The sequence below is a fragment of the Apium graveolens genome, chromosome 4 (genome assembly GCF_009905375.1).
Source record: "Apium graveolens cultivar Ventura chromosome 4, ASM990537v1, whole genome shotgun sequence".
In the NCBI taxonomy this organism is placed as follows: domain Eukaryota; kingdom Viridiplantae; phylum Streptophyta; class Magnoliopsida; order Apiales; family Apiaceae; genus Apium; species Apium graveolens.
In genome coordinates this window covers 4186240-4196336 of record NC_133650.1, presented here as the reverse complement: position 1 = coordinate 4196336, position 10097 = coordinate 4186240, and positions in this window count along the sequence as shown.

The window sequence follows — 10097 nt, the reverse complement described above, 5'->3', positions numbered from 1 at the left end:
TCATTCATTTTTAGCACTTCATCCCTAACATAAAAAGCATCATCTCTATCCTTCTGAGTTTGATGGAATATGACTAACTCTTTTTCTAAGAAATCATTTCTTTTCTTATATGCAAGATTTTCAGAAGTTAATCTTTCACATGTTAAAGTTTGATCTCTATAGCTAACAAACATGGTTTTAAGATATCTTCTCAACTCATTAATATCATCAGTATGAAAAGCATAAGTAGTCTGAGGTACCTTTGTTTCAGCAGCTTCAGAACTGCTCTCAGCACTTTCTTTATCAGCATTTGCCATTAATGCATAGTTCTCCTCACTTTCAGAGTCTGAGGTGTCTGTCCAGCTTTTCTGCTTTGTGACAAGAGCCTTGCCTTTGTCACCCTTTACCTTCTTGCAGTCAGGAGATATGTGGCCTTTCTCACCACAGTTATAGCATTTAACATTGGTGTAATCTCCTCTATCAGACTTTCCTCCTCTTCCTTCAAATCTTCTGAAATTCTTCTTATCAGAACTTATGCTTTTCCTAGGAAACTTCTTTCCCTTCCTGAACTTCCTGTATGCAACCTTTGTGATTCCTTTCACCATAAGAGCACACAGTTTCATCATCTCCTCATCAGCATCAGTCTCAGGCAAGCTTTTAGAATCTGAGTCATCATCACTCTCAGAACTTGATGACTCAGTATCAGACTTTATGAAAAGAGCTTTACCCTTGTCTTTCTTTGAGGAAGCTGCTTTGGGGAATTCTTCTTCAGCCTTAAGAGCAACTGTCCTTGACTTTCCTCCTTTCCTCTTGCTTCTTTGTTCCATCTCCAGCTCGTGTGTCTTGAGCATTCCATAGATTTCGTCAAGAGTTGTTTCATCAAGATTGTAGTTGTCTCTTATTGTCGTTGCCTTCAAATCCCAGCATTCAGGAAGAGCTAACAGGAACTTAAGGTTTGAATCTTCAAGATCATACTCTTTATCAACCAATGACAAATCATTCAAAAGTTTGACAAATCTATCATATAAATCATTCAATGACTCATTAGTCTTTGAGTCAAAGTGTTCATACTCTTGAGTGGGTATTGTCTTCCTGTTCTTCTTAATTGTGTCAGTTCCCTGACATCTTGTTTCCAGAGCATCCCATATCTCCTTAGCAGTCTTGCAGTTGATTACCCTGTTTGACATTACATTATCAATGGCACTATGCAGTAAGTGTCGTACCTTAGCATCCTTAGCAATTGATGCTATGTCCTCAGCAGTATAATCACTCTTCTCCTTTGGTACGGTCGTTGCTGCTTCACCTGCAACTGCAACAGCGAGTTTGGTTGGTTTGTGAGGACCTTCCTTGATTCTATCCAGGTATTCTGGATATGTTGCTTCCAGGAACATGGTCATCCTTACCTTCCATATGGGATATTCAGATGGTCTCAGTATAGGGACTCTGATGGTCTCATACCGACTCTGAATTTGTGTCTTTGGTGGTTCCTCAGTTGTGGTAGGCTTAGTTGGAGTTTCTGTGTCTGACATGATTGTGTTTGGATCTTTAACTGTATGTAAGTTAACAGATAGGCTCTGATACCAATTGTTAGGTCACACACACACTGTAGAGGGGGTGAATACAGTGTATAGTACACTCAAATCGAACAGAAAACAAACTTTATTGAAACAATAAACTCTGTTACAATATGGAACTGTTACCTCTCAGTGATGAACAAATATCACGAGAGCTGCTAGGGTTATATAGAATAATAACTTCGATAATGATAACACTTATAGTGTAAACCCTATGCCTGTGTTTATATACTACACAGTTACAAGATAATCGCTAATTGATATGGAATATAATTCTGCTTCCTAAAATATATCAATCAGATATCTTATATTACAAGTATTCCATTCTTCACGGAATTCCTTCTTCATGCATATCTCTTCTTATGTTTTATCTCTATCTTCTTTCCTTTAATCAGCTACTGTCCTTATCTGATTGTCCTTCAGCACTTAAGTTCTGATATCTATCTTCTGATGATTATCTCCTGATAATATAAGTACTGATATCCTTAAGTCCTGACTTCCAGTATAAGTACTGATCAACAGTTAAGTACTGATCTATCCTGTTCACACAAGATCTGAAAGCTAAACATAAGACATATTAGCCATGACATTATCAAATATATCTAACAAAGGAGCTGGGGAAAGAACATGGCCTCTCTACAGGATTCTGAATGAAGGCTACTCTACCTTGATCAGAGTCTTTTCAGCCATACAAAAGGATTCTGGCTTTACCAGGACTGCCAAGACTGAAATTCTCAACAAGATTGCCAACATAAGGAAAACTTGGAGGGAGCCCAATTCTTTGCCCAGAACCTTACTCATTCAAGAAAAAGGAACCACAATTCACAAATCACCTCATTGGTTGATGGAATTCAGAGATGATAAAGGAGTCAGAAGATTTTTCAGACTTGAAGACCAACTCAAGATTGCCAGCAATGAAACTCTCAAAGAAATGCAATCTAAGTTGGATATCAGTGATGAAGATGAAGCTGAATTCTTCAGACAACTCCAACTCCAAATTGAGGAAAATGACAAAGGGCTAGGAAAGAAAACCAGGGAACAAAGAAGAAAAAGATGATTTGCTCAGGCTAGAGGAGCACCCTTGGAAATACTGTAAATCTTCAATTACCTTCTAGTACATACACTTTTGCAGCACTTTTAAATTTCTACTTAGTTTCAGTTCATATATTTGTTAAGTGTTTTGTTATCATCAAGTTAACCTTGAATTTATGTCTACAATTCTTATAGACATAAATAGGGGGAGATTGTTAGGAATATATGTGCATTAGTTTAATGATATGTTTAACAAAACACTTAAGTAGAAATCTAGTGTTTGTAGCCTCAACGGATAAGACCATTTTGGCTATCCGTTGATGGTGTAGCTTTACTTAGAAATAAGTCTAGTGTTGTAGCACATTTCAGTCTCTGAATTTGAGATATAATTCTTAAATGTTGAGGGAAATTATAAGTCATGTTGACTACTAGAGGATATGCAGATAGGAAGGCCAATTGTAAATATTTCATGCCTTGTAATTTTGTATAAATGAAATGGTGTCAACGGATAACTTAAAGACCTTCAACGGATGAGAAACAAAGCTTCAACGGATGTCTCTAAAGCTTCAACGGATAACATCCTTCAACGGATGAGTGCATCAACGGATAGAGCTTCAACTGCTAACACATCAACGAATAAAGCCATCAACGGATGAAGGCTTCAACGGATGTTCTGTTAAATAGCAGTTGACAAGTGGTAGTTGTACCTACAAACAGAGGCACATGGGTTGACAGAGACAACTGAGATGTGGTAGCCTATTTCAGGAATATCAGAAAAAGCAGCCGTTCTACTCTAGTATAAAGAGGCAATAGTCAACAATACACTGGAGTAAAATGGAGAAGAAATAAGTGGAGAACTTATTTTATTATTGTACTTTTTATCTTTGTCTTCACTTGTAAATTTGGTAATATATAAACCAAGTAGCAGCTAGTAATTAGATAAGAATTTTTCCAGAGCTGTTTAGAAAAATCTTGAGAGAAAAATTATCTAGTTTGTACTAGGACGCAGTTGTGATCAACTTCTTGAATCACAGATTTTCTGAAATACCATCTCTGGTGGAACAACAATCCACCAGAAAAGTTTTTAAGGTATGTTGTGTTCTTTACATTAGTGTTTGAATATATATCTGTCTGTATTAGCTTAAAGCAATTCATACACTTGTTTGTCTTAAACACATAGCCTTTGAAACTGCTCAAAACTAGAAAAAGTTTTGAGATTTACATTCAACACCCCTTCTGTAAATCTCATTATTAGTCCACTAGGAATAACAATGAACATATACAACATACTGGATTAAGATTTGAAAAAAATAAGCATACTCAATTAAACCCAAATTTATAATCGATTTGGGGGAAAACATATAAGGTCGATGATTTACCTTTTTGCAGCTTCAAGCTTCTTCCAGCTTGATTTCGTCTTCTTCGAGCTTCAATCGATTTAAACTTTGAGCTTCAATATCCATCTCTCTCTCTCTTGCGGTGTTGTGTTTGTGTGAGTGTGTTGAGTCTGGGTGAATTATTATCCCAGAGTGTGTGTTCTTACTTTTATGTTTTATGTTTTCTTTTTTTTATATATATAATTTTTGGTAAGCCCGACAAGATATCCCGCTATACATTTCAGAAGCCCGCCTAAAATTTTAGCCCAAATTTTGGATTTATTGCAACGACTTAAAATAAATATTGCAATAGAACACAAAATTTTAATTTCATCCAATTTTTTCCCGTCTATTGCAATGTTTTTAAAAGTTCTTGCAATATATGTAATGTGCCCTCTTAATAGCAACGGTTTTTGACATATTTTTTGAAAAAGTCATAGCCATTCTATGGTGTAGTGATATACAATGCAGGAAATATGTTTTTTTTTTACTCAAGGAAATATGTTATTTTAATGACAACTACCTGCATCTTTTCTTTTACAACAACTTAACATTTAAAAGGTGCATTCTCAAACAATTGCCATGATTTTTAAACAAGTATTAAAACAAATCAACAATTTCAAACATTGAAGGCATACCATACACATTATTCATAATTTATGTCTCAGACTCGACCAATTCGTATTCAAAATCGCATTCTAACTAGTCGGGAACGAAATTCAAATTCAAATTCAAAATTCACATATATTCTACTCAACATTTTGCGTCCATAACACATATTCTCCTCCATTCATCAATAAAATCAAACAATCGAAAACATATAATCCAATTAAATACACAATTAAGACAAAATTAATTATTTTCATTAATTATCGATAATACACAATTAAACGGTTATACTACCAAAAAATGCAAACAATTAGTCAATAATACATACACGATTAATCGATTATACATACACAATTAATCGATAATACATGCAATTTACACATTCAATTCGCCAATGACCCGATTGGGACCGAAGAACCCTAACCATAAAACCTGAAAAAATGTAGAAAAATCATAAAAACTGAACCTTAAAGTAGTTTGGTGTGGATAATCAAAGAGGAAGTGATGAACAACGAGATCGGTATGGAATCGCTCCCTAATTTTATTTGGGAATACAACTGCTAAACGGGTTCAATTTCAGGTTTTCTGTTTTCCAGGTCATCTGTGCTTTTTTACGCGGAAAATAATTAAGTGTAAAAATGTAATTCCACCGTCTGCAAATATTAAGCGCGGAATGCGTGCGAGTTTTCCTCCTTCCGCAGATTTTAAGCGAGGAAAGGTTAATTTTTTTAAAAAAATCATGGCCATTGGATTGTTTATCCAACGACCAGAAAATCATGTGTTGGATAAACGTTGCCTGATATTATAAAATTAGTTACAAGCCATTTCATTCCTCATTGGTGGGTGATTAAATTTACAGTTTGATTCAAAATTGCAAGTCCCAACCTTTATGTAAAAAAACCATCCTCTACACCATAATATAACAAATAATTATATGGTTTGTAATTATATAATCTTTTTCTCTGCTTTCTTCTTCTTCTTATCTAGTTTGTTCCCTATTTTATATGTTATGTTCAAATATGGACTGTTGTTTGTTTATTGTACGACGTTTAGGGTTGACTTTAGTTGATTAAAAATCGGAATATATTCATAACTTGTATATAATTTTTTTTTGATAATTAATCACACACTCGCGTGCCAAAAGTCAAACTCGAGACCTCCCGCTAGGTGGTATACAAGCTCAACCACTGAATCAACACTTTGTTGGCTTTTTTTATTCCTTATGTAACTTTCGACAGGAATTGACAACTCTAAATTATTTATGAATATTGACTTCAGACTCTTTATTGTCCAACTATAGATATTTAAATAGGCAAAGTTATGGAAGTAATATCATAATAATACTCAAGCGTAGTTGGGAAGCAGTCATGAAGTTGGTTAAAATTTCAGATCATGTGAGGTGCAATAAGGGTTTGTGCACATAAAGAGATATATCTTAAATGTTAGAATAATATCACATATGTATATAATTAAATGAGTATTTTGGACGGCCGGGTGATGTGAAAATGAGGTGGTCGTGACATTAAATAAAATGTCTTGATAATTATTTACTCGTGTTAGTCTATTATATATGAAAATTAACATGTAGACATGTGCGAGACACAAATCACGTTGTAGTATAATTTATAGAGTTATGAGATTTTGTCGTGTGTGTGATGTTTATAATTTGTAATAATCTTCGTCAGACTTTAAAAAATTGAAAGAAAACTGGTGAGCAAGATTGAAGATTATGCATAACTCAACAATGATGGTCTGGATAACTCAACATATAACAAAAGACTTGAAAATAATTTATGTTCCACTAGAATCAATACAAAATGTTTATTGGGTATATACATGATGATCTTGATAGTTGCAGTGAAGAAGACGTTAATAGAGATCCGTAAGAATTTCATTAATATATTCAGGCAACAGAGGAATAAGGTTGAAATCATTTGAAGCAGTTATTATGATTAATATGAAAACCTAAAGAATTTTATGTGAAGTTGATTGTATCTGGTAGAAGACTTGACAGTGATTTGAGAAGATTATAGTACGAATGGCTGGGAGCGGAACTAGTTGCCTGTGAAGCAGACTATTGCACTAGGCGTTAGCGATTCGTGAAAGGAAACTAAGTACTATAATTAGAAAGATTGTTAAGTGAGGGTTCATATCTGGATATGCAGGTTATATGGTTTATATGAAGACTCAGATAGAAGACTTGAAGACAGAACAACTTAAGAATTACAATGCTCTACAGAAACTAAGTCAAAATGATCACTATCTTATTGTAGGAGTCACTATGGCCACTCTGTTTGCTTATTAGAAGCAATAATATTGTATTATAACTTAAAATCTAAGTACCAGAGTTGGTCTTGACCTAGTAGGAGCAGCTGGGAAGAATATAGAGCAAAAACTAAACTAAATGTGCAGTTATTCCTTCCTAGGCGCCAGTATGAGAGTTTATGGGTATTGTATGATAATTTATTAGGCAAAACCCTTATCTAGTGAGTGCAGTCGCTAGTAGAAGATCTCATGAGCCTTGTGGTTGTCACTTAGAGAAAAATCTATGTGCAAATACTTTCATAGCATCAAGTGGCGCCATTAGACCTCCTTATGTACTAGTATCCGCAAGTTGAAAGTAACTTGTCTAAGACAAAATGGTAAGACAGAATGGTACCTAGAAGTTCCTAGGCGCAATTGGGAGTGCATGTAGACCTTATTGGCACAAGTGAGCTCCTTGTTACCTTCTCTATATGCATCTTAATATAAAAACTAAGCAAGAATGTTATCTAACATCAAAGAGGCGCAAGTGGAATGTAGTGGCAGTTAGATGGCGCAAATGGGCATATAATCTAAGGCAAAAACACTTAGTGTCCCTTCTATGCGCAAGTAAGCATTTTATAGCACTCAAATAATTTCCAAGTAAAAGAATGCCTTCTAGGCGCAAGTCGTGAGAAGAAAGATACATGGACGCAAGTTGTTATTTGCAAGCTGTCAAGATGATTTACATGGTTATTATTGTGTCACATGTCCACTCTCTCTCACCTACCTACCAGTTTATATAATCAATCAGATGCAGATCGAAAAAATATCTCTCTATCGTTGAATATTGCGAAACTCTTGCAAATTATTCTCAGCACCTAAAAAACTTGATTTGACAAGGAAAGGTCATGCTCATTTGCTTACTCACCATATAAAGGCTTACACAATAAATACACTCATCATATATAACTTACTTGATTGTATTGCTAATCATTTGATAAGAGTTATAAGTTTTTAGAGTGATAGATAGAAGTCATAAATTTGATAACTTCTAAATTGTATTGACTTTATCTTTTTGTAACTTTGAATAATTGTTCAAAGGTGTAAGCAACCCATTGCGGTTTAATTTCTCAATAATTCTGTGAAATCTCTTTTATTTGTTTATTTATTTTTATAATTTCAATATCCGCTTCATTTTAGAGCAAAACGAAAAATATACATGCACCCACTGCATATACCTTTTGGACTTAACAAAATCCCCCTAAAAAACTTTACTCTTCCGAACTATATCCAAGTTTTAAAATTTATACGTGTAAAATAATATTTTCGTAGCTATATTCTATTTTTCCGTACCATTTAACATCCACAATTCTATTAAATGCCAAAATTAAGAATAAGACGAACTTATCAGATTACTTAAATTTTATTTAATAATTATATTTATAATCGTATTTTTTGTTAATATTTAATGAAGTTACGTGTTACCTTACAACGCTGATAAATGTGTAATTTGACTTTTTGTCACTTTTCAGTTCATGGCCCGTGTTGTTATAATATTTTACTTCAAAACAAATTCAAACTAAGAACTAAATAGTGTATATAATATAATTCTTAGATTTATTTAGTACTAACTTTATAACCTGTGTGATGGATGAGTCTTAATTAATATTTATATTATTTAAATTTATAATATATTTTTTTCGGATCATTATTTTATTAGTATATTTATAAATAATAATATAAATATTTGTTATTGGTGAGATTCGAATCTGAATCTTGGATATTGTATAAATAATAATATAAATATATACTGTTGGTGGAGTTCGAATTTATGAGTTTTGGTGGTCTATATAAATAAACGAGGATAAACAAACAAACCAAAAAAAATTATACCAAATTATACTCAATTCCGATTATTATAATATAGTATATACATATAATATAGATAGTACATAGATAGATTGCAAGTTTCGATCCTAATAGACTTTATTTTAGCTATACTTAAAGCAATGAAATCAAAACTAATTTGAATTGATCGTATTTTTGATCGAAGTTATATTCAAGTTAATGTTAGAAATTGTATTCAACATCATTTGGAGTAATGAAACATTTCGTCAAAAAAAATCTAATTTGAATTATTTCCGGTAAGAAAAACATTTTACTACTTCTAATTACATCCTATTTTTACAATCTATTATATATAATATAGCAAATAGGGGTTGGATGAGACAATTTAATCATGTTAAAATTACTTAATTGCCCCTCATAATTGTATGTTAATAATTATTTTAATTTATTATGCATGCATTAATTATCTCTAACTTAATATGCATGTATAAATATTATGTCTCATTATTACGTATATTTATTACTACTTGATTATTTAATAATAACAATTTATAACCATATGAATAAATTAAATACATTTTTAATGAGAAAAATAATATTAGTGTACGGAGATCGAAGCACAAATAATAGAAATTATTTTTTATTCTAACAATGAGGGAACTATTATAAAAAAGCATAATTTTCATAAAATGGTTAAAATCATACATAAAGGGTGTTGGCCCTCGTTACCACAATAATTGAAACAATGTCCCTAAATCTCACCGGCGCGAGAAGATGGCCTTTTGTACCACTTGAAAACGCAAAAAAAAAAATTGTGTTTCGGAACTCTGATGACAAACGCAATATTTTGTTGCGTTAACATTGAAACGAATTTATAATACTGTTGCAAATTATGAAAACAATTTATAATTTTACTGTAAACGCAATTTAAAAATTCGTTAAGAGAGAAACGTAATTGTAATTTACGTTGCACTGCTAAATTTAATGTAAATAGTTTATACAACTACAAAAAAGAAAACGCAAATTTAGTTTACGTTGTACTAAATAAATAAATAAAAGTGTTTTTTTCAAAGACGAAACGCAAATTCATTATTCGTTTTTGGGAAAACGCAATTTAAAATCACGTTGCACATTTTTTTTTAATATCAGCTGAACTAGAAAAACGTGAACAGGGTTTGCGTTGATGGGCTTACTCTGAAACGAAACCCAAACAAAGAATGCGTTAAGCGACTAACGCATATTTACATTACGTTTCTGTGTTATTTACTTACAGGGGCTCGCTACTGTAAGTCTTTGAAAAGAAATTCATTTTGCTTTTGCTTCAACTCTCTGCAAAAAAATTTTATACACCCAAAATTCTATAATGTGATACATATATCTACCAACCTCATCCATAATCAAATCGGTTCGTATTAATCTCGCACTAGGGTTTTAT